Genomic DNA, 12,885 nt, shown 5'->3' on the forward strand with positions numbered 1-12,885 from the left:
CAAATTGAATGCCCATCGTTGACACGGGAGAATCCGGCGGAAGAGCATGACCTAGACCACATTAACGAGCTTGATTTTCTTGCTCATCATGTTCTTGATGCAGGTCTGGAGTCTGGTCAGCTCTACTGAAGAACCCAGGACAGGCCCTTCTCTTTCCAGGAAGTGAGCCGCGTGGGGATTCCGGATCAAAATTTGGGGGCCGCCACCCAGTTGGTGTCGCGCGGCTCAGTGATGTAGAACCACCCCGATTGCCACCCCTTTATGGTCTCCACATAGGAGCCTTCGAGCCAGGTAATGTTAGGCATTTTGCCCACCATGGCGCCTCCGCACTCTGCTTGCTGGCCAACCACCACCTTCGGTTTGACATTGAAGGTATTCAGCCACAGGCCGAAATGGGGCCTGATGCGGAGGAAGGCCTCGCACACGACGATAAATGCCGAGATGTTGAGGATGAAATTGGGGGCCAGATCATGAAAATCCAGCCCATAGTAGAACATGAGCCCGCGGACAAACGGGTGGAGAGGAAATCCTAGTCCACGGACGAAGTGGGTATGAAAAACTACCCTCTCATGGGGTCCGGGCGTAGGCATGATCTGCCCTGTATCTGGCAGCCGGTGCGCGATATCCGCGGCCAGATATCCGACTTCCCGTAACTTTGTGATGTTCTCCTCCGTGACGGAGGAGACCATCCACTTGCCTCCTGCTCTGGACATGCTTGGAGTGGTTTGAGAAGAAAGACGCGAACTTGGGCGCTGGAGCTCGAGTGTGCGAGAATGGGTAAGCAAGGAGGAAGAAGGCGTGGGTGAAAAGAGTGAATCATAATCCCTTTATAATGGCGGAACAGGCGATGCGCCTCCCCACTTGCCTAGTAAAATCGCTTATTCCCCAAGTGTCGTAATTGATGGCGCGGTTGGGTTACCCACGTCTGTATTGATGAGAATCCCATAATAAGGGGGACATGATCTCTTCTTTGACAAGACATGTCAAGAAAACCGCCTCGCGATATGTGCGGTGCTGGTTGAGAAAAACGGTTCGAATAATGACCGGGCCGTGGCGTGATGTCATGCTGTCAAACATGTCAGCATATTAGATCTGTGGAAATATTATTCTCTCTATGGTGGTATGTGGAACTTGTTTTGCAGAGCCGGACACTATCCTTGTGTTCAAAATCTTCCATGGAGTATTCGGAGGAGGAACCCGCCTTGCAATGCCGAAGACGAAACTGCGTGCCGGACCCATCCTCATTAAAGCCTGGTTCAGGGGCTACTGAGGGAGTCCTAGATTAGGGGGTCTCCGGACAGCCGGACTATATCCTTTAGCCGGACTGTTGGACTATGAATATACAAGATTGAAGACTTCGTCTCGTGTCCGGATGGGACTTTCCTTGGTGTGGAAGGCAAGCTTGGCAATACGGATATGTAGATCTCCTCCCTTGTAACCTACTCTGTGTAACCTAGCCCCCTCCGGTGTCTATATAAACTGGAGGGTTTAGTCTGTAGGACAACATACAATCATACCATAGGCTAGCTTCTAGGGTTTAGCCTCTACGATCTCGTGGTAGATCAACTCTTGTAATACTCATATCATCAAGAACAATCAAGCAGGACGTAGGGTATTACCTCCATCAAGAGGGCCCGAACCTGGGTAAACATCGTGTCCCCTGCCTCCTGTTACCATCCGCCTTGGATGCACAGTCCGGGACCCCCTACCCAAGATTCGCCGGTTTTGACACCGACACTTCACAAAGCTCTTTATGGTCTTAATCAAGCTCGTAGAGCATGGCATAAATGCTTGACCAAGTTCCTTATTGAAAAATGCTTTGAGATTGGAAAAGATGATTCCACTCTTTTTACTAAAAGGGTTAATGGTGAATTATTTGTGTGCCAGATTTATGTTGATGAAATCATATTTGGTTCGACTAACCCTCATTTTAGTGAAAAGTTTGGAAGGCTAATGTCGGAGAAGTTTGAGATGTCTATGATGAGTGAACTCAAGTTCTTTGTTGGTTTGCAAATCAAGCAAACTAAGGAGGGTACCTTCTGTTTCCCAAACAAAGTATACCAAGGAATTATTCAAGAAGTTCAACATGCAAGAGAGCAAAGGTATGAAAACACCCATGCCTACTAGTGGACATCTTGACTTGACTAAGGATGGCAAACCGATTGACCAAAAGGTTTACCGCTCTATGATTGGTTCATTGTTATATCTATGTGCCTCCCGTCCTGATATTATGCTAAGTGTGTGCATGTGTGCACGATATCAAGCGGCCCCTAAGGAATGTCATCTTAAGGCTATGAAAAGGATAGTGAGATACTTAATTCACACACCAAACTTTGGCATTTGGTATCCTAAGAGGTCTTCTTTTGATCTTGTTGGCTACTCCGATTCGGACTATGCCGGAGACAAGGTTGATAGAAAGTCCACTTCGGGTACTTGTCAGTTTCTTGGTAGATCTCTTGTGTCTAGGTCCTCCAAGAAACAAAACTCGGTATCCTTATCCACCGCCGAAGCGGAATACATTGCCACCGGTTCATGTTGTGCTCAATTACTTTGGATGACCCAAATTCTTAAATTATGGGATATATGTGAAACATGTTCCATTGCTTTGTTATAATGAAAGTGCTTTCAAGATTGCTCACAATCCCATGCAATATTCTCAAACTAAGCATATTCAAGTTCGTCATCATTTCATTCGGGATCATGTTGCTAAAGGAGACATCGATCTTAAGCATGTTTGTACTGATAAGCAATTGGCGGATATATTCACCAAACCGCTTGATGAGAAATTATTTTGTTGTTTGAGAGGTGAATTGAACACTATTGATGCCTCAAACTTGGAGTAGAAACTCCATTTGGATGCATGCAAGGCATCATGAGTCTTTGACCAATCCTTGATATTTCTCTTATGATGATGATCATATGTCTTGGATCTATATTTGTACCCTTGCATGTCATCTAACCCTTGTAGGTATTTGGATGAATCCAAATCTATGAGATTGCAACTCACTCACATCGTGAGCAATCTATACATCACCAAGTCTCTACAGTATGGTGGTTGAAGACAAGGAAGCATGAATCCTTTCAACATATCCTTCGACAATTTATTTATATCAAATTTCATGATTGTCACTTTGGATACACAAGTGCTCTTCCTTGCAAGACTAACCCATGTAGGTAGATGAACTCAAATTACAAGTGGAGCACCCAACCATTGATGAGCTACATCAACCTTGAGCATCCCACACAAGTTCAACTACATGATCAAGATCAACAACACCACCCAAGGTATGTCATTCCATCTTAGAGAAGGTTTACCCCAAGCCATGGGTCAAAGCAGCTCAACAAGATGTGAATACATCAAATACTTAAACGAAAAATGGTAACACCATTTTGATCTTAAAAGAGGATGTGGAACCCCTTCAAGAAGCTAAGGACAACAGATTGGCAAAAGCTCAAGACTCTTCATTTCTACTTTAGTGATCCAAGATCAGTTGAGTCCATAGGAAAGCCAATACTATTAGAAGGGGATGAGGTGTTGCTTAATGGTCTACTTGCTCAAAGTGCTTAGTGATATGCTCCAAAGCCCTCAACCACTTTCTCATTTCCACATATGTCCTAAACCTAAAGTCAAACTCGGCCTCACCGATTTGATCTATCCGGCGCCATCAAGTTCACTTGACATAGCCACTTCCAGAAACCCTAATCAGTTCATCTCACCGATGGGATCTCGATCTCACCGAGATGGGCTTGCAAACTCTTTGTTGCCTGTTGTAATTATTTCGGTCTCACCGAGTTTGGTTGACCAACTCTCTGTTTGCTTATTACCAAAATTGGTCTCACCGATTTTGTGTAATCGGTCAAACCGAGTTGAGGTTTTACCCTAACCCTAGCACATTGGTCCCACCGAGTTGATCTTATTGGTCCCACCGAAAATCCTAACGTTCACATTTTGAATCAAGTCGGTCTCACCGAGTTTCACTATTCGGTCCCACCGAGTTTGGTAAATTGTGTGTAACGGCTAGATTTTGTGTGGATGCTATATATATCCCTCCACCCTCCTATCCATCAGAGAGAGAGCCATCAGAACGTGCCTACACTTCCAACATTCATTTTCTGAGAGAGAAACACCTACTCATGTGTTGAGACCAAGACATTCCAATCCAACCACAAGAATATTGATCTCTAGCCTTCCCCAAGTTGCTTTCCACTCAAACCATCTTTCCTCCATATCCAAATCTATGAGAGAGAGTTGCGTGTTGGGGAGACTATCATTTGAAGCACAAGAGCAAGGATTCCATCATCAACACACCATCTAATACCTTTTGGAGAGTGGTGTATCCTAGATTGGTTAGGTGTCACTTGGGAGTCTCCGTCAAGATTCTGGAGTTGAACCAAGGAGTTTGTAAGGGCAAGGAGATTGCCTACTTCATGAAGATCTACCCAAGTGAGGCAAGTCCTGTGTGGGTGATGGCCATGGTGGGATAGACAAGGTTGCTTCTTCGTGGACCCTTCGTGGGTGGAGCCCTCCGTGGACTCGCGCATCCTTTACCCTTTGTGGGTTGAAGTCTCCATCAACGTGGATGTACGATAGCACCATCAATCATCTCGGAAGTCATTATAATTCATAAGGATGAACATTGTCATGATCATAAAACTAATGAATCACTCTCTCTAGGTAATGATCAATCACAAGACGATGTTGAACATGGATACTATGATGAGGATGATGACAGTGACTTTGATCTCGATGAGTCTATGAGACACTTTGGTCTTATGGCTAATCTTCGCGGCTACTGGCTGGAGGAAAGGAATGGGTTCTTGATAGTGGATGTACCGATAACATGACCAGAGACAAGGATATGTTTCGTGAGCTTGCTGAAACAACGACCCTCGAAAGTATGTCACTTTTGGTGATAACTCAAAGGGTAAAGTGGTTGGCCTTGGTAAGGTGGCCATCTCACATGACAGCTCCATCCAAAATGTTATGCTCGTTGAATCTCTTGGCTATAATTTACTTTCCGTATCTATACTAGCTGACTTCGGTTTCAATGTCCTATTTACTGAAGTAGATTGCCAAGTGTTTCGAAGAGATAATCATAATATGGTCTTTACCGGTATATGTAGAGGTGACCTATACATTGTTGATTTCACTAAAAAGGCTCAACCTAGAACTTGCTTAATTGCTAGATCTTCTAAAGGTTGGTTGTGGCATAGAAGGTTAGGTCATGTGGGCATGTGAAATCTTGATAACCTTATTAACGGTGATCATATTCTTGGAGTGAAAGATGTTATATTTGACTAGGATAGATTGTGCAGTGCTTGTCAAGCAGGAAAATAGGTTGGAGGAAACCACCCCGTGAAGTACAACATGACCACGAGAATACCACTCGAGCTGCTTCATATGGATCTTTTTGGTCCAAACGCCTATGAAAGTCTCGGTGTAACGGCTAGATTTTGTGTGGAGGCTATATATATATATCCCTCCACCTGCCTCTCCATCAGAGAGAGAGAGAGCCATCAGAATGTGCCTACACTTCCAGCATTCATTTTCTGAGAGAGAACCACCTACTCATGTGTTGAGACCAAGACATTCCAATCCAACCACAAGAATCTTGATCTCTAGCCTTCCCCAAGCTGCTTTCCACTCAAACCATCTTTCCACCATATCCAAATCTGTGTGAGAGAGTTGAGTGTTGGGGAGACTATCATTTGAAGCACAAGAGCAAGGAGTTCATCATCAACACACCATCTAATACCTTTTGGGAGTGGTGTCTCCTAGATTGGTTAAGTGTCACTTGGGAGTCTCCGTCAAAATTGTGGAGTCGAACCAAGGAGTTTGTAAGGGCAAGGAGATTGCCTACTTCGTGAAGATCTACGCAAGTGAGGAAAGTACTTTGTGGGCGATGGCTATGGTGGGATAGACAAGGTTGCTTCTTCGTGGACCCTTCGTGGGTGGAGCTTCTCCAACAGTTCGTTCCCTGAAAACACAACAAGCACAACTATCTAGGATGTCCCTAGAAGAATCGGTTAGTCCATTATAGAAGATATCAAGTATTTCATTTTTCTTAAGTGGATGATCAGGAAAACCATTAAGTAATTGGCAAAGCCTCCCCCCAAGCCCGTGGGAGACTCTCTTCTTTAATTTGCACAAAGTTAAATATTTCCTGTAAGGCAGCTTGTTTCTTATGAGCAGGAAATATTTTTCAGTGAAGTAATAAATCATATCCTGGGGACTACGCACACAACTAGGAGCAAGAGTATTGTACCAAGCATTTGAATCACCCTTTAATGAGAAAGGAAATAATCTGAGAATAAAGTAATAGCGAGTTTTCTCATCATGAGTGAAAAGGGTGGCTATGTCATTCAACTTAGTAAGATGTGTCGCAATAGTTTCAGTTTCATAACCATGGAAAGGATCAGATTCAACCAGTAATTAAGGATATAGTAGTAACAAATTTTTTCCTCATTAGTGAATAGGGTGGCTACATCATTCAATTTAGTAAGATGTGCCACAACAGTTTCAGATTCATAGCCATAAAAAGGATCAGATTCAATCAAAGTAATTATCTCAGGATCGACAGAGAAATCATAATCCTTATCAGAAATACAGATAGGTGAAGTAGCAAAAGTAGGGTCATATTTCATTCTAGCATTCAAAGATTTTTCTTTCGGCTTAGCTAACAGTTTCTTAAGATCATACCTATCTTTGCAAGCTAAAAGATCTCTAGCACTTTCTTCATCCATAACATAACCCTCAGGTACATTAGGAAATTCATATCTAGGGGGAGAATCTTCATCATCACTTTCATCAATATTATCAGTTTCAATAATTTCATTCTCTCTAACCCTAGCAAGTTGTTCATCAAGAAATTCACCTAACGGCACAGTATTATCAAGCATAGAAGTAGTTTCATCATAAGCATCATGCATAGCAGAAGTGGCATCATCAATAAATGCAACATATCAGAATCAATAGCAGGTGTAGGTGTCGCAAGTTTACATAAAACAAAAGGTGAATCAAGTGCAGAGCTAGATGGCAGTTCCTTACCTCCCCTCGTAGTTGAGGGAAAAATCCAGGTTCTTTCATCTTTCAAGTTCCTCATAGTGATCAACATATATAAATCCCAAGTGACTCAAAGAATAGAGCTATGCTCCCCGGAAATGGCGCCAAAAAATAGTCTTGATAATCCACAAGTTAGGGGATCGCAACAGTTTTCGAGGGTAGAGTATGTTGGGTTCTATGGTAGGGTGCGTCGATTGCAAATTAAAATTTTCCTACACGCAGAACAACCAAGAACATGCTACGGGAGATGGATCATAGTTCGTTACCACTAGACGCGTAGTGCCGTGCAGCGGAAGAAGAGTTGGGGCAGTGCGTCCGCGTGTATCGTCTCCTCCTCGTCCGATCTCCCTCGAACAACTGGTCGTCGGTTCCCATGTACAGGTTCGCCGGGGCGGCGCAAGTGCACTGCCTCTAACGGTATCCGCGCGTGCAGGAGGAACGTCGTGCAGCGGACTGCTAGGTCCGATCACACAACCGGCGGCGAGTGGACATGTCTATTCGCAACACATGCAAACCCTAGTGACAGCGCCGAAGCGATCAACCGCATGAGTGTGCCGCACCCCACTTTATATAGGCATCCGTCGTGGGCTCAACACTCTGGCCTCGCACGGACCCTAAAGCCCATAAATCTACTCGGCCACAATCCGAATACAGCTCAGATCACATTCAACCAGTGTCCTCGGATCCGACCCCGTAGGTTCCTTCCCTTAAGCGCGCGACCCCTTAGGTTCAACCAGTGATGCCGACCACAAACCGGATTATCTCATAATCCATGTCGTATGGCCATGCTTATTTTGGTCGGATCACACGAGGGGCCCAGAGTATATCTCTCCTGATTGGAGGGGCAAATCCCATCTTGCTCGACCATGTCTTGCATCATGGGTCTGGACAAGCCCGAAACCTACCTTTGTAACTACCTAGTCACGGAGTAGCATTTGGTTGGCCCAAAGCAAGTCTTTCACCATCCCGAGTTCATGCGCCAGCTCAGGTCTTAGGACATAGAATGTATGTTGTACTAGAGACTCACAGATGACATATCGCTGCGTCTCATAGTTGGGTCTGTCCGACTCGGACCTTATCTCGTCTCGGATCCGACTACGTCGAATCCGACCAGATCCTTCCAAGTCCATATTATCCGGTTAGCATCCAAAGCTCCATGGCTAGTGAGGCCAAGCCATCGACTGTGTCATATGCTAGTCTAGTTGGCTGTGCGTCCACACAACCCTTTCGACTAGGGACCTTTTAGGACAGTCATCATACAATGATAGTCCCACAAACAAGTCACATACTTGCTGATACACATCATTGATAATGTCCAAGGACTATATTTATTCATAAACACATAGGAAATATCATCATACATGATTGCCTCTAGGGCATATCACCAACAGAGTATTCAACCCAAATTTATAGATTCGACACAAGGGGAGCCAAAGAATATTCTTAAGTATTAACAGTTGAGTTATCAATTCAACCGCACCTGAAAGACTTAATATCTGCAGCAAAGTATTTAGTAGCGAAGTAATATGGAAGCAGCGGTAATGGTGCCAAAAGTAGCAATAGTAGTTTTTGTAGTGATTGTAACAGTGGCAACGGAAAAGTAACTAAGCAAAGATCAATATGTGAAAAGCTCGTAGGCAATGGATCAATGATGGATAATTATGTCGGATGTGATTCCTCATGCAATAGTCATAACATAGGGTGACACAAAACTAGCTCCAGTTCATCAATGTAATGTAGGCATGTATTCCGAATGTAATGTAGGCATGACATCTTTTTTCCTAGCCTCCCGTGGCAGTGGGGTCCTATTGGAAACTAAGGGATATTAAGTCCTCCTTTTAATAGAGTATCGGAACAAAGCATTAACACTTAGTGAATACATGAACTCCTCAAACTATGGTCATCACCGGGAGTGGTCCCGATTATTGTCACTTCGGGGTTACCGGATCATAACACATAATAGGTGACTATTGACTTGCAAAATAGGATCAAGAACTCACATATATTCATGAAAACATAATAGGTTCAGATCTGAAATCATGGCACTCGGGCCCTAGTGACAAGCATTAAGCATAGCAAAGTCATAGCAACATCAATCTTAGAATATAATGGATACTAGGGACCAAACACTAACAAAACTAACTCGATTACATGGTAAATCTCATCCAACCCATCACCGTCCAGCAAGCCTATGATGGAATTACTCACACATGGTGGTGAGCATCATGAAATTGGTGACGAAGGAAGGTTGATGATGACGATGGTGATGGATTCCCCTCTCCGAAGCTCCGAACAGACTCCAGATCAGCCCTCCCGAGAGAGATTAGGGCTTGGCGGCGGCTCCGTATCGTAAAATATGATGAATCCTTCTCACTGATTTTTTTTCTCCCCGAACGTGAATATATAGAGTTGGAGTTGACGTCGGTGGAGCCTCAGGGGGCCCACGAGGCAGGGGGCGCCCTGCACCCTCGTGGACAGGGTGTTGGCCCCCTGGTGTTGATTCTTTCACCAGTATTTTTTATAAATTCCAAAATGCGTCTCCGTAAATTTCCAGGTCATACCAAGAACTTTTATTTCTGCACAAAAATAACACCATGGTAATTCTACTAAAAACAGCGTCAGTGCGGGTTAGTTCCATTCAAATCATGAAATCTAGAGTCCAAAACAAGGTCAAAAGTGTTTGGAAAAGTAGATACGATGTAGACGTATCACCGTACGTCTGCCAACCTCCGAGGATGGAGATCACTATCAGATGAATCCCCAATAACACCCTTGGAGTTCTTCTTGGAGCCAAACTTCCTAAAGATATTCATGATTTTCCTATGAACAAAATTTTGAAATTTATTAGCCCACAACATTTTCTTAACAAAAGTTCACAAAAATGATACCAACTACTCATAGGGATACATAGAGGCCATAGCAAGCATTGAAACTATTTAGAACACTAAGAATTCAGCATGCAAGCACATCTACAGCAACACCAGGAGTAGCTAATTATTCAAAATATAAACCACTAAAACAAAAACTAATTGGATAAACGGTGGAGTCACATATCAAGCAACAATCCCCCGAAACAATTTCAGAAATAGAGCTTCGAGCAAGGAGATGAAAATCCGTGGGTTTGGGAGCAACTACACAGGAGAGAGAGCAATGGTTTTTTTTCCTGGAGGTACGCTATGATTGATTGCTCTCTGACTATAGTGCCAGAAAACCTCATGTCTGCTAGGACTACGTCGGTATTTCCCCAAAGAGGAAGGGATGATGCATCGTAATGACGGTAGGTATTTCCCTTAGTGAAGAAACCAAGGTTATCGAACCAGCAGGAGAACCAATCAACACAATGTAAACAACACCTGCACACAAATAACAACACCTCGCAACCCGACATGTTAAAGGGGTTGTCAATCCCTTTCGGGTAATGCTGCCAAAAGTTTGTAGTAGATTGAAATAATAGATCGCAAATAAAATAAAGTGCAGCAAAGTATTTTGTATTTTTGGTTTAATAGATCTGAATAAAAATGCAAAGGAAAAGTATATCGCGAGAAAATATATGAGGAAGAAGACCCGGGGGCCGTAGGTTTCACTAGTGGCTTCTCTCGAGAAAGATAGCAAACCGTGGGTAAACAAATTACTGTTGGGGAATTGATAGAACCTCAAATAATTATGACGATATCCAGGCAATGATCATTACATAGGCATCATGTCCAAGATTAGTAGACCAACTCCTGCCTGCATCTACTACTATTACTCCAAACATCGACCGCTATCCAACATGCATCTAGTGTATTAAGTTCATGGAAAAACGGAGTAATGCAATAAGAACGATGACATGATGTAGACAAGATACGTTTATCTATTGCATAGATATAGATCCCATCTTTTTATCCTTAGTAGAAACGATACATACGTGTCGGTTACCTTTCTGTCACTGGCATGAAGCACCGTAAGATCGAACCCACTACCGGGCACCCCTTCCCATTGCAAGATAAATAGATCAAGTTGGCAAAACAAAACCCAAATATCATAGAAGAAATACGAGGCTATAAGAGATCATGCATATAAGAGATCAAAGAAACTCAAATAACTTTCATGGATATAAAAAGATATGACTGATCATAAACTCAAACTTCATCAGATCCCAACAAACACACCGCAAAAAGAGTTACATCATATCAATCTCCAAGAGACCATTGTATTGAGAATCAAGAGAGATAGATGAGGGCATCTAGCTACTAACTACAGACCCGAAGGTCTACAAAGAACTACTCACGCATCATCAAAGAGGCACCAATGGAGGTGGTGAACCCCATTCGAGATGGTGTCTAGATTGGATCTGGTGGTTCTGGACTCTGCGACGGCTGGATGAATATTTCGTCGACTCCCTAGGGTTCTGGTATTTTTGGGGTATTTATAGAGCAAAGAGGCGGTCCGGGGGGCACCAGAGGTGGGCACAACCCACCAGGGCGCGCCTGGGCCTCCTGGCATGCCCTGGTGGGTTTTCCCCTCCTTGGGACTCCCCCCAGGAGTAACTAGCGTCCAACATGTTCCTTCTGGTCCATAAAAAGTCTACGTAAAGTTTCGTGGCATTTGGACTCCGTCTGGTATTGATTTTCTGCGATGTAAAAAACACAGAAAAAATAGGAACTGGCACTTGGCACTATGTCAATAGGTTAGTACCAAAAAATGATATAAAATGACTATAAAACATCCAAGATTGATAATAAAACAGCATGTAACAATCAAAAATTATAGATACGTTGGAGATGTATCAATGATGTGGTATGAAGATATAAGTTAGGGGGCCCACGTGGGGACCACAACCCACCAGGGCGCGCCTGGGGGTCCTGGCCCCAGGCGCGCCCAAGTGGGTTGTGCCCACTTGGTAAACCTCCCTCTGATGATATTTGCACAAAAAAATATTAAATATTCAGGGAAAAATCATATTAAATCTTTAGGGCAATCTGAGAACTTTTATTTTTGGGTCATTTTTTTATTGCACGGGAAATTCAGAAAACAGACAAAACATGGCATTTTGTTTTATTTAGCTATTAAAAACAGAGAATAAAGAGTAGGGACAGAATGTAGTGCTTACTAAATTCATCAACTTCATACCGCTCAAAAATGATCCATTAATAAGGTTGATCAGGTCTTATTAACAACCACTTTCGGTTAGCATGAAACCGAAGAACTTTCGTAAATCACTAAGTTACCTCAATGGGGATATGCATTTCCCCAACAATAAGCACTTCATATTTCTTTTTGTCAGTGGGTAGAGGTATTTGAAAACTTCCAATAGTGATTGTCGAAGATTTTTCAATAACATTAATATCATTCACTTGGAATTGTTTCTTCGGAAAATGCATTGTATGCTCATTACCATTGATATGAAAAGTGACCTTGCTTTTATTGCAATAAATAACAGCCCCTGCAGTATTCAAGAAGGGTCTACCAAGGATAATTGACATGTTGTCGTCCTTGGGCATCTCAAGTATAACAAAGTCAGTCAAAATAGTAACATTAGTAACAACAACGGGCACATCCTCACATATACCGATAGGTATGTCAGTTGATTTATCAGCCATTTGCAAAGATATTTCAGTAGGTGTGAGTTTATTCAAATCAAGTCTTTTATATAAAGAGAAAGGCATAACACTGACACCAGCTTCTAAAGCACACAAAGCAGTTTTCACATAATTATTTTTGATAGAGCAAGGTATAGTTGGTATTCCCGGATCTCCAAGTTTTTTAGGTACTCCATCTTTAAAAGTATAATTAGCAAGCATAGCGGAGATTTCAGCTTCCAGTATTTTCCTCTTATTTGT

Source organism: Triticum aestivum, chromosome 5A, assembly GCF_018294505.1.
Source record: "Triticum aestivum cultivar Chinese Spring chromosome 5A, IWGSC CS RefSeq v2.1, whole genome shotgun sequence".
NCBI lineage: Eukaryota > Viridiplantae > Streptophyta > Magnoliopsida > Poales > Poaceae > Triticum > Triticum aestivum.